The following is a 9,534-nucleotide window of genomic DNA, read 5'->3' on the forward strand; positions in this document are numbered from 1 at the left end:
CAAACGATCCGATAGAACTCCATACAGACGCTAGTTTAGATGCATATGGGGTTATTTTAATGCACAAGGCGGAAGGTAAGAAGAGAGAAATATATTATACAGTAGAGAATAGAATACAGAGAGAAATAGAATATTACAGTATAAGGACTAGCCCTGCGGAATCTAAGTATCATTCATATGGACTGAAGAAGGTAGCAGTTGTTAAACGCTGCTAAACATTTTCGCCACTAATTACATGAAAGAGAATTTCTTGTTGTCACTGATTGCAATTCCTTGAAGGCATCTAATAATAAGGTGAAACTTAATTACAAACTTTTAATTTTGACATTGTGTACCAAGAAGGTAAACGAATGGATCACGTAGATTTCTTTCCGCGGAATCCCACAGACATTGATCGTAGTATAATCAACAAAGTCGAAGAAAAGAAATTAATCCGACCGAGACTTCAGAAGATTGGCTGTTAACGGAATAACGTTGGGATCCTCAAATCTCAGAAATCGTCACTAAATTACAAAATGATGAGCTCGCGGAAGATGTCGCAAATGCATATGAATTACGATCTGGTACCCTTTATCGTAAAAGACAAAGAAAAGGCAGGACTCTTTCCTTGCCTATTGTCCCAAGAGGTTTTAGATGGTCCGTTATTAACCATGTGCAACAGTCAATTATGCACTTAGGTTGGGATAAAACGCTTGAGAAACTGTACGAGTGTTACTGGTTCGAAGGAATGGCGAAATATGTTCGTAAATTCGTCGAGAACTATCATGCTTGTCGAGTTTCGAAGGCTAGTTCAGGTAAAATACCAGCTGAACTACATCCTATTCCTAAGATCAGCATATCTTGGCATACCGTTCACGTGGACCTAACGGACAAACTAAGCAGTAAAAGTGATTCGAAAGAATGTCATTGTTTTGGTCGACGGCTTCACTAAATCCGCACATCTGCATCATACTCGTAAAGTAGATTCCCTTAGTACCGTTAAAGTACCTAAGTATGCTATATTTTTAGTCAGCAGTCCTTGCCGGATAATAGCGGATCAAGGAAGATGTTTTACTTCGGATAATAGCGGATTAAGGAAGATGTTTTACGGGCAAAGAATTTCAAGATTTTTGTCAAGGTAGACACATCAAACTCCACTTAACAGCGACCGGTGCGAGTAGGGCCAATGGACAAGTAGAGCGTGTAATGAGCACACTAAAAAATATGTTCACGACGGTAGAGACGACCGAGCGGTCGTGGCAAGACCGGTCGGGGGAATACAACTGGCTTTAAATTGCACCACCAACCGCGTAACTAAGTCGAGCCCCTTAGAACTACTGATCGGTAAAGCAGCAAGACCTTATGACTTGGTATTACCTGATAATATAGAAGAAAAGACAATAGACATCGCTGAGGTAAGACAACAGGCCCTAAGGAATATAGAGACTAGTGCCAAATACGACAAGGGCAGATTTGACAAAGAGAAAGCTAGAATAGTTCGGTTTAATCTCGGTGACCTTGTGTTACGAAAAAACGAAGAGAGGAATCAGACGAAGTTAGATCCCAAGTTCAGGGGTCCATTTGTGATAGCAGAGATTTTAGAAGGGAATCGGTATACGTTAGAAACCTTAAACGGCAAAAGATCGTATAAAGACAGTCATGACAGACTAAGAAAAATGCCGGAAAGTAGCGTTCCTACTGAGTTGGACGTCTGCGGTGCTGACAACGATGGTGATAATAACGATACAAGTACACGGACCTCAGAGGATCATTAACATCACGTTGTGGTCGTAGTAATATGTTCACTCTGACATCTTGCGCTTCCAGACTATGTCCAATGTGCCAACCTGACTCCGACATATATATTACACTCTGAAGACCTCGATAACCTTCTTACACGCACGCTTGTTGTCAAACAGACTATTCTAAATTCTTCTAACAGCTACCAACAGTCTTTTGTCTCAACTAAGTCCTGGACGTCCTTTGACGCTTACACACACATTCACATGTACAGTGCAAATGTATCATCTCATTTATACTGTATTTAATTGTATTTACATGCTTGTCGAATTAAGTAACAGAAAATTTAACACTTATTGCTTTATTTACATTCCTCTTATTTTACATTCATCCATGACCTAAACCTTTTGAATTTTTCCCTACACAGTGCTTTCTAAAAATATCCGCAGTATTTTTGTCTGTATTTACTTTAATTATATTTATCTTATTTTCCTTTAAGCACTCGTGAACGTAGTGGTAGTGAACTTCAACGTGTATAGAATTTCTTGTGAAATTTCCGTACTTTGCTATACTTATCACTCCAGAGTTATCCTCATAAATTTTTATAGGGTTATCGTCTAGATTTACATTGAAGACCTTCATAATTTCTCTAATAAACATTAATTCACTCACCGCTTCCGATAGGGCTACATACTCTGCATACGTCGAGGCTTCTGTCACACACCTTTGTTTTTTAGACTTCCAACTGATTACATTTCCATACAATCTAATTACATATCTAGAAGTAGATTTCCTATCTACATGATCTCCTGCCCAATCAGCGTCCACATAACAATCTATCGTTTCACATTTTTCATTCCTTTTAGAATGTAACCTTAAATCTCTAGTCCGGTACAAATATTTCAATATTCGCAAAGCATATTTAAAATGTGTCTCGCTACAACAATCTTGAAATCTACTTAGATAATTTACACTATAACTTATATCGGGTCTAGTATTTGTACTAATATACAGCAATACACCAATTAAATTCTTGTATCCAATATTCTTTCAATTTATCTCAGCTTTTTCAATTTTTAAATTTGTCTCCATAGGTGTACAGTACAATTTGCTGTCTTGTAATTTATATTTCTTTGCTAATAATTCGTTGTATTTTGTTTGGCTTAGTGTCATTTCATTTTTGATATAATCATACTCTATATTTAATCCAAGATATTCTTTTACTTCACCTAAATCTTTCATTTTAAATTTATCAGTTAATAACTTCTTTATATTTTGTATCTCCTTTTTGTTTTTACTACAGATTAACAAATCATCTACATATATTAGCAAATAAACAACATTTTCTCTCTCTCCATGAATATATAAGCACAATTCTACGTTATTCTTCTTAAAACCTAATCTCGTCACATCAAAACGCTGATACTAATCCCTCGGACTTTCTTTCAACCCATAAAGCGCTCTCGATATTTACAAACTCTATTCGTTTCGTCTGCATATCATATTCTTTGCAACATCACTCTCTTTTCTCTTTTATTTGCAATGTCCCATTTTTAACGCCTCTTTCCTTTCATTTTTTTATCTCTTTCTTTTCCTCGCTTCGTTTTACTTTTGTTACATTTTTCGCCCTTGTTCCTCGCAGATACTTCACCTTTCCTGCTTCTATCTTCGTCATTGCCCTTCTCCAATTTTCTATTCCTTTTCCGCTTCTTATAATTTTCTTCATTCTTACCATCTGCCCTATTTTCACAACAAATCGCCTCCTCAAATGTACAAGGGATATCTACACTACAATAATTTGCATGAATCTCACTGCTGTTTTCCTCTTCTGGATACCTTATTGGAGTTCTCTTATTACGTGTAGACCTCATAGGGATCTTTAAGATTTCAGAACTATTATCATTTTCATCTTCTATATTTTCTAACTTCCTTATTTATGCTGTCCAATAAATAATTACCTTTTCTATCATCGCTATCTGCATCGAATGAATTCTCCTCAAAACCGATACGTTTTGTGTCTGTTTCTACGACCTCTACATGTCTAGCTACTCTGCGACCTACTTCACTATATCCTAACAGAATTCCCATATCTGCCTTCTTATCCCATTTAGAAACTCTTTTTTGTTCTGGCCTTCCTACAAAAACTTTACTTCCATATAGATATAAATGTTCAACACTTGGTTTTCTCCAGAAGAATATTTCAAAAGGTGTCTTTCTCTCTACAGTGTTTGCTAGTATTCGATTTTTCAAGTATGCCGCTGTACATACTATTTCCGGTCAGTACTTTTTATGTACTTTCGCTTCCGTTAACAAGCAACGCGCCATGTCCATCACTGTTCTATTATATCTGTCCGCTGTTCCGTTTAATTCATGTACATAGGTAGGCAATTATTTATTATTATACCTTTATCTCTAGCGAATTTATAAATTCGATTGTTTAGGTATTCCCTTCTATTATCGCATCTTAATATTTTTAACCTCTTGCCCGCTAAGTTCTCAACCTCATTTACAAATTGTACAAGAGAATCAAAGACCTCATCTTTTGATTTTATACAATAGATCCTAGCTATTTTACTATAATCGTCGATAAATGAAATAAAATATTTCTCTCCATTTATTCCGGTAGTCTTAAAGGGACCGCACATGTCCGTAAGAACAATTTCCATTATCTCCCTAGCCTTAGCTCGATTATTTTTGAAAGGTAAGTTATGCATTTCACTTTCTATACACATCTTACATTTCAAAAATTCCTTTTCAAATTTATTCGGTATACCTGTCACTAGCTGCTCTTTACCCAAAATATTTAAGTATTTAAAATGTACGTGTCCTAGCATCCTATGCCATCTTTCTTTTTTACTCATACGACTACGTTCGGCACTGTTTACTAAGTGCTCCTTCCCTTTCAATATACTTTTCATTTTATATGTTCTATTGTCTTTGACCGCTACAGCTGTAAGTTTATTGTTTTCATCTATTATTTTTGTAATATTTCCTTTTGAAATAACCATATTATTATTATCCGTTAACTTGCCTAAACTAATCAAGTTTGCGGACATTTCTTTCACATAAAAAACTTTATTCATATTTATTTTATTTCGCTTTCCAAATGCTTCAAAATAGCTTATAACATTTCCTACTTTTGTTGCCTTTATCGATCTATTAACGCCCAAATATATATTTACCGGTTTTTTAAGGTCGATAGATTTGTCAAAATAATTTACATCATTAATTATGTGATCGGTACAACCGTTATCTAGTAGCCACATAATTTCATTATAACTTATCTCGTTCATCTCGCTGCTGTGTGCTGCGTGCGCCGTTGCCATCCATGTGCCTGCTCCTGAATTGCCATACTCGCTCGTGCCGGTTGCTGATTGACAATGGAAGTTTCCACGTCCCCTGCTCGTATAGCCTTTGTTTCCTCTTCCTCTGCTGCTACCACGTGTTGACCCACGCCAATAACTGTTACTGCATCCCGCATGGATGCCATTTTGACACTCTCTTGCAAAATGTCCCACTCTTCCACATTTGAAGCATCCTTCCTTTTTTGCAGCAAAGGCACTAGTTTCCATTTCTCCTCGATTTGATTTATCTTTCTTTTTCGCTATTTCTATTTTATTCCTCACGTACGCCACCGTTTGATTCTCTCCCTTCACTGCATCTATTATATCCGCTATGTAGCTATACTCTTCGGGTAACGCATTTAGCATGTAATTCAGCTTTTCCCTCTCACTCACTTGTGCGCTGGCACTTTTTAATTCATTTATTAATTTTTCAAAATCGCTAAAGAACGATGCTGAAACACTGTATTCATCGAAACTTATCCTCTCCAATCTCCTTCTGCACACGATCTGTAGTGCCGTCGACTCTCTTAAGTACATTTCGTCAAACTTTCTTATTATTTCATACGCTGTTTTTTCTTCACTAATATATTCTAATTGTCTATTTGAGATTGCACTATAAATTATATTTATCGCATTCAGATCCTTTTTGTCCCTACGTTCTTGATGGCAGGGTGCGCATGCCGTTCATGTATGGATAACCCTCTTTGGGTGTCGAAGCTCATGGGGCAGGCTTCGCATTTAAATAATCCATCTGTACTTGTGCTGGCGCCTTTATATTTCGGTAAATGGTACCTTGCTCCATGAAGCGTCGTCAACGATCTATTGCAATTTACATACCCCCATTGGATTTGGGTATCCACATGGTGAAAACTAAGATGTGCATCCAGGTCTGACAGTGTCACAAAGTAGAGGTAGACTTTCCTCTTCTCACAAACCGGACACGCCACTTTGTCCCCCACAAGCGGCCCGTGACTTTCGTATTCATGACCGTGGACATTGCCAAGTCGTCATTATTAGTCCCCTTCTGAGCGAATAAATCCGCCACAGCGTGACCAAGTGACGCTGCGTCCGAGGCTTCGTTATTTATGGTATCGAACTTTTCGCATAAATTTTGCTCCTTACATATTTCCATTCATTTCCAAATCATAAACCATAAACCATCCTGTCGTCATACATCCAATCTGGGATCAAGTTCCCTTACTAGCAAAATTCTTCTAGAGTTTCACGGTAAATCTGCCGTTAATCGGCAAGTCGATATTTATTGTTCGCCTTTCGCTCCTGCATCGCCGCACTCCGTTTAGCCATGCCAGCCGCATCCGGGAGACTATTCCCCACGCTGATGCGACTTAACATGTTACCGGCGGTACCACTGAGAGGTAGAAGTGCGATTTGGGCAGACGAGACCTAGATCTCGCCTATGTAACTATGACACTTATGTAGCCAGCGACAAGCCGTTAATTGGCGGCATGCCGTCTGGCGAGCTCGTGAGATCACAACACCTAACTAGCCCAGAAACACGTAGCTCCTCAAGTATACGCATAGGCCCAGCCACGAACAACTTTCCAGCACACGCGACTAAGTACCAGCGGCGTATTGCATTCCAAGCAAATGTGGCGGAGTGCCAGCGGCGTATCGTTTTCTTCATAACGTCTCTAACTAAATGACGAGGCAGTTGTTCACCTTTTTTGAAAAAAAACATAAAATCAATATGCAGCCAAGACCAGTAGCGTATTGCCTTTTGAACAAACACGGCTAATCCCCAGCGACATATTGCTTTTCAGTAGCGTCACTAATTAGATGACGAGGCCTTTGGAAACAACCTGTGGAACCTCAGTAGAGGCTCCATACTTCCGAGGTACCCCCTCGTAGGAAATTACAATTGTATAATTATTGACAAAAGCCAATTTCAATAAATAATTTTAGTAAGTTCATATTTACAATTCAAAAATAAATAAATTAATAAAATATATATAATAAATAAATAATTAATAAATATAAAATTTCTTACTGGTCTAAAAATATGTTCCCCATCTCTATGGAGCTCCTCAAGACATTCATAATAATCGTCTTAATTTCATTCTTATTCAATCCCAATTCATATAAAATTTCCTTCGTTTTGGTCGGGATAGCCCCTCTGCTGCCGAGCACAACGGCCAATATTGCACCTTCTCCCTGGCCATATGTAGACTTCAAAAAACTCAAGTATGGCCGGTATTTGCGGACCTTTCCTTATAAGGTCTTTGGAGGTAATCTCTGTTCTCATAGCGGACAGTTACGTCGACCACGAGAGGCCGTTCCTCGTTTTTAACGATGAGGTCCGGCTTATATTGATTACCTCTTACGTTTATAATAGGCTCGACAAACACCTCATTTAATTCCCTGAGTTTGCTTGCCAGGAACGTTTTAACTTCGTCGTGCCTCTTAATTCTGAGGCCCTTAGTGAATTGGCATAACCCTAGGACATGTCCTAAGGTCTCCGGTTGGGGATGGCACCTTCTATACGTTACATCTAGGTCTTTTTTTTTAACTGCCCTGTGCATCACATCCACGGCCTACCGCACTGTATCCCACGCGGCGCTTTATGTATTGACCGGGAACTTACCGATCTACATTAAAGTGCGAATGTTAAAGGGGATATATGAGAGAAGGAAGATCTATAATAGCTTAGCTGTTAGAAAGGAGGTGAGCGAGAGGTATGCGGAAATGAAAGAAGATCTGGAGGAAGTAAAAAAGAAGGCTTCAACGGAGTGGCAGGCGGAATGGAGCATTTATAATAAGGCTAATTTCACCAGGAATCTAATAAGTAATGCGTCCATATTCGCCAGGAATAGAAGAGACATCGACCACTTCACGATGCAAATGCTCACGGGACACGGCATCTTCAACAGCTACCGCAGGAGGATCGGTAAGGAGGTCGACACGAAGTGCTGGGACTGTCGAGGCCCGAATGACGGCGCCGAGCATGTCTTATTCGCGTGCCCTAAATGGATTGACAGAAGAACCGAGTTGGAGAACTTCCTGGGTGTCAGGATAAGCGTGGACAACTTGGTGGACACCGTAGTCACCAAGAATAAATACTGGAGGAAGTTCAGAGAGTTCTGTAAGGGCATAATGAGCTATAGAAGGGATATGGAGAAGGCGATGGAGTCAGCGAATAGGAGGAGTGGCATCAGTACGCGACGATAATATGCGGCGACAAGGTTGAGGACAACCCTGATGAATGCTGATCGGCTCTGCTGGGGTTGTCCGTGTCTAACAAATCAGAGGAAAGAGGAGGAGTTTTTAGTGGGTATGGCGATGTCACCTGGCCGAGTCTCACATAACCTGGTGACGCTGGTCACTGGGTATGCGTAAATGCATTTCCCCTCCTCGCGCAAAAAAAGGGTCCTTTTTAGTTCGTGCCAAAGTGGTTTTGGTGCCAGAGGTGTTAGTCCGGAATCGCAAGGCATCGATAAACCTTTTTTGGGGAGTTATGTAGGACTCGGCAGATGACGTCGCCCTACCCACTAAAAATCCCTCCTCATGTCCTATTATTTCGGTACTGAAGGTTCCAACCCGGTACGGTCATTCGACATTACTTCGGGTTAGCCTCTACAAGCGCGTACCCTCTTCATCCTTCTCTCCTCTAGTCATTCAGCCATCCTTCCATCTTCCACTCTTCTCATCCTCTCCATCTCCCTTCCCTTCCTTAGCCGACAACACATCGCCTTTGTACATAGAAAGCTAAACTTCCTCCATAGGCCCTCCTCCGCGGCAATTTTTTCCACAACCCGATTCTCGATCGCAAAGTCTTCGCCGATCTCGGCCTCCAACTCAACCCTCTCTGCCGCCCATCTGGGGCACCAGAACAGGACGTGCTCCGTATCATCTAACTCCGCTCCGCAATCCCAACAACTGGTGTGACTCTCCTTACCGATCCTATGTCGGTACCAATTAAAAATTCCGTGTCCTGTGAGTATCTGCATCGTCTCGTAGTTGATGCTCCTTCTCTTGTTATAAAACACCAACAGGTTCCTTGTCCAGTTGTAGGGATTGTGGAGTAGCTACTCCAGCCCCCACTTCACTTCCACTTGCGTCTCCAATTCCTTCATCTCCTCCATCCAAATGGAAGCCGCCTCCTCCGGGTTCTGGTTATACCTCTTCTTCACTTCATACTGCCTCCACCGCAGCCAGGCCTTGATATGGATCGGCATGGTCCCCGTAATCACACACAATGCTCCATGCGCGACCGTGCGGTAGGCAGTGAACGTGCGGATCAACGCCGCCCTTTGCGCCCTCCTTACAATCTTCCTATTCTTCTCCCTCGTCAGGGATGTGGCCCATATTGGAGCACCATACAGCACCACGGACTCCCAGACACAGTAGTACAATCCTCTGACTGCGTCTTTTGGTCTGTTCACGTTCGGCAGGAGGCACCGTATGGCTCCCAGAAACCTGTCTGCCTTCTCCACTGCTGCTTCAAGGTCGGGGG

This window comes from Bombus impatiens, unplaced genomic scaffold (assembly GCF_000188095.3).
Source record: "Bombus impatiens unplaced genomic scaffold, BIMP_2.2 scf_0521, whole genome shotgun sequence".
NCBI lineage: Eukaryota > Metazoa > Arthropoda > Insecta > Hymenoptera > Apidae > Bombus > Bombus impatiens.